A 4507-nucleotide genomic window follows, 5' to 3' on the forward strand; every position below is an offset into this window, starting at 1 on the left:
TCCTTCCTTCCTTCCTTCCTTCCTTCCTTCCTTCCTTCCATGGTGCACAGTGGTTAGAATGCAGTATTGCACGCTAACTCTGCCCACTGCTAGCAGTTTGATTCTGACCAGCTCAAGGTTGATTCAGCCTTCCATCCTTCTGAGGTTGGTAAAATGAGGACCCAGATTGTTGGGGGCAATAGGCTGATTCTGTAAACCGCTTAGAGAGGGCTGTAAAGCACTGTGAAGCTGTATATAAGTCTAAGTGCTATTGCTATTGCAATTCCCAGGTTTGGTATCCAGTAGGTTCCAAATTCTTGTCTTGCTAGACCTAACAAAAACCCACCAATAATGCTTGGCTTAGCTCAGGTTTTTCCCAGTAAGTGAAAACCAGATTGCCCATCATGAAGGATCAAAGCAATCGTATTCCACTTTCTTCCTTTCCTAGACTTGAAGAACGGCCAAATTAAAATAACATCTCCATTTACCACTGCCAAAATTTATTCCTGGTCTTGCAATATGCCAGAGTGGCTCTTTCTTATTGTCAATCCATCTCTCCAGCTTCCAGGAGGCCTCCTTATAGTTATTGTCAGAGGACCCCGGAAAATGTGCACTTCCATTATTCAGTCCCTCTATTAATATTTGGAACCACTTCATTAAATTTCGGAGTATCCTGACACTTGGCTCGCTCCCTTCCTTGTCTCTGCCTGGCTGCCACAGATAATGTAATAAGGGTAATAAACAACCGAGCTAGTTTTTTCTCTCTCTTTTTTTTTATCAAAAGGGAGGCAAAAGAGCCTTTCTTTAATTTATTGATCGTGACCAGCTTCTCACCTTCTCCAGAGAGGAGAAAGAAGGTAACCACCATGAAGCTGGTAATTTGCAAAGCCTTCAATTGACAAGGTTTTAAATATCTCCCACGATTAAATGTTAGATTGTAGACTGGGTGGTGTAATTTATAGGGACTGTACGCTGGGATAAATGCAGGGGAAAGGACCAGTCCTGAAAGCTTTGTATTGTAAGAGCACCTCTTTGTTGTGTTATTTTTTTTTTAAAAAAAAACATCTCGAGGTTGTGTTACGGAACTGTACACGAAGGAGTGTCGGGCAAAGCCCGAGAATGACGTAGAACAGTTCAAGTGTCCAGATTTTTGTTCTCTTACACCCAATAAACAGAATCTTGCCAGGATAAATCCTTAAAACTCTCAGCTTAATGGCTCTCCTCCCCTGCAGCATTATAAATCCAAACACCCTCTCAAAAAAAGCAGGTTGCTGAGCAAAAAACACAACCCTGCCTGTTATTTCAGGTCAGTTGTTCAAGGGAGAGATCTCTCCTCCTTTTGCAGAAAAGATAAGATGGAGAAAAGGGGTAGTGAGGGGGGGGAAGAGAATGAAAAGAAAAACCACCATTTCATAAATGTCAGTGATTATTCATCTATTTGGCTGACGTTCCACCTCTCCAAAGCGCAGCTCGCTCCTGTATTTTCAACCACCAAGTTCAAAGAATTCCAAAAGGCTGCTGGGATTACGTGACTTCAAAATAATCGTAATCGGAGCGTTACTTAATTTGGACAGCAGCCATTGACTAACCACCTGGTTGAAGCTTCCCCATCCGTGCTTTGTAGTACGTTGGCTTCGGTAGCTTCCCGAAATAGTACCAATCAAAGGATGCACGCTCTCTCGTCAACCGAGGCAAGAGCGATCAAAAGCGCTTGCAAGCAATAACGCTGCTGCGTAATATGCCTTTGCCCAGCTGAACGGCATTTGTTTGAATGTCCTACAACGCTAAATTATGAATTGAGAACGAGCGTCTCCTAGCTTCCTTTTGGATGCAGCTGAAGGAGGAACATATGGTCCACAACGAGGGTCCCTGGGGAGGGGAAAATGTCCTTTCTCACAAAACCCGACCTACAAGCTACATTTCTCGGTGTTTTCGCTACTCACAGTTTCTATGGTTGCGGCCAAAGGGTGCCTCGGAAGACGCTGAAAATTCGCTGGTTTTAAAATTCATTTCTGCAGGCAAGGAGTGGCATTCAGAAGGACTGGATGAAAAACTTGGGCCAGGATGTGAAGAGAGCTGGCTTTCGTTTGGTTTTGGATTGCCTCGCTGGACCACAACTCTCCCTGGACTTATCACTTGAAGGGTGGGGATGACAAGTTCCAGTCTGCACCCAGTTAGGGACTGAATGCTAATCCTGGTATGAAAACAGGGCAGGTGCCTTTGGGCCAGTCACCTAGAGATTATGCATTCTAATCCTGCTTGGGGCATGAAAGCTGTCTGGGTGACTTTGGGCCAATCACCAGGAGACTGTAAGTTTTAGTCCCGCCTTAGGCATGAAACTTGTCTGGGTGATTTTGGGCCAATCACCAGAAGTCTGGGAGTTATAGTTCTGCCTTAGGCATGAAAGCCAGCTGAGTGACTTTGGACTAATTACCAGGAGACGGTGAGTTCTAGTCCCGTCTTAATCATGAAAGCCAGTTGGGTGACTTTGGGCCAATCACCTGGGGACTGTGAGTTCTAGTCCCGCCTTAGGCATGAAACTTGTCTGGGTGATTTTGGGCCAATTACCAAGTCTGGGAGTTCTAGTTCTGCCTTAGGCATGAAAGCCAGCTGGGTGACTTTGGGCCAATCACCTGGAGATGGTGAGTTTTAGTTCTGCCTTAGGCATGAAACTTCTCTGGGTGATTTTGGACCAATCACCAGAAGTCTGGGAGTTATAGTTCTGCCTTAGGCATGAAACTTGTCTGGGTGATTTTGGGCCAATCACCAGAAGTCTGGGAGTTATAGTTCTGCCTTAGGCATGAAAGCCAGCTGGGTGACTCTGGGCTAATTACCAGGAGACGGTGACTTGTAGTCCCGTCTTAATCATGAAAGCCAGTTGGGTGACTTTGGGCCAATCACCTGGAGACTGTGAGTTCTAGTCCCACCTTAGGCTTGAAAGCCAGCTGGGTGATTTTGGGCCAATCACCTGGAGACAGTGAGTTTTAGTCCTGCCTTAGGCATGAAACTTGTCTGGGTGATTTTGGGCCAATTACCAAGTCTGGGAGTTCTAGTTCTGCCTTAGGCATGCAAGCCAGCTGGGTGACTTTGGGTCAATCACCTGGAGATGGTGAGTTTTAGTTCTGCCTTAGGCATGAAACTTCTCTGGCTGATTTTGGGCCAATCACCAGAAGTCTGGGAGTTCTAGTCCTGCCTTAGGCATGAAAGCCAGCTGGGTGACTTTGGGCTAATTACCAGGAGACGGTGAGTTCTAGTCCCATCTTAATCATGAAAGCCAGTTGGGTGACTTTGGGCCAATCACCTGGGGACTGTGAGTTCTAGTCCCATCTTAGGCTTGAAAGCCAGCTGGGTGACTTTGGGCCAATCACCTGGAGACAGTGAGTTTTAGTCCTGCCTTAGGCATGAAACTTGTCTGGGTGATTTTGGGCCAATTACCAAGTCTGGGAGTTCTAGTTCTGCCTTAGGCATGAAACTTGTCTGGGTGACTTTGGGCCAATCACCTGGAGACGGTGAGTTTTAGTTCCGCCTTAGGCATGAAACTTCTCTGGGTGATTTTGGACCAATCACCAGAAGTCTGGGAGTTATAGTTCTGCCTTAGGCATGAAAGCCAGCTGGGTGACTCTGGGCTAATTACCAGGAGACGGTGACTTGTAGTCCCATCTTAATCATGAAAGCCAGTTGGGTGACTTTGGGTGAATCACCTGGAGACTGTGAGTTCTAGTCCCACCTTAAGCATGAAAGCTGTCTGGGTGACTTTGAGCCCGTCACTCTAGTAGCCCAATATTTTTGAAAACTTATGGAGATACATCAAATTCCCCAGAAATAATGCCCAATCCTCTTTCTCCCACTTCTGGCAAAAACGGCAAATTACCTACCAAAGCATTTGGGAATTTCTTTTCTCCCGTCACGTCCACCTGGATCTGATTTGCAGAAAGGCAATGGAGCGGGATTTCTTTTCCCCAGCTTGATGCATTTGATTGGGATAATTATAACACCATGAGAGTTTTTTGGCCTTGCTAAAAATAGGAGGAGCCAAGGGGAATGCGGTGGACTGACAAGCAACCTGGAATGATAATTTTTTGCAGCCGACAAAACAAGCTTTAAAAATGTACGTGTGTCGGAGGGGGGGGGCAGCAGCTTGAACTTCAATCCTGTCTCTGAATCGAAAGCTCAAGGTCGCTCTTTGGGGCGGGATGGAATTTAAATACCTAATTTTATTCTATTTATTTAAACGTTCTGCACAAGGAAAACACTGTTGCATGAACTCAAACATCCAGGGTACAATTTGTTTCTCATAGAATGCCCAGAATGGAGTTCCGGCACCTTTTTTGGATGGAACCTTGTAGGGTAGGTAAGGCGGGTTGTATGACGTGTGTGAGTTCCGGCACCTTTTTTTTTTTTTAGAAAAAAAAACACTGTATGTCTGTCTATCTATCTATCTATCTATCTATCTATCTATCTATCTATCTATCTATCTATCTATCTATCTATCTATCTATCTATCTATCTATCTATCTATCTATCTATC

Source organism: Protobothrops mucrosquamatus, unplaced genomic scaffold (genome assembly GCF_001527695.2).
Source record: "Protobothrops mucrosquamatus isolate PMUCROS unplaced genomic scaffold, P.Mucros_1.0 scaffold1929, whole genome shotgun sequence".
Taxonomy (NCBI): domain Eukaryota; kingdom Metazoa; phylum Chordata; class Lepidosauria; order Squamata; family Viperidae; genus Protobothrops; species Protobothrops mucrosquamatus.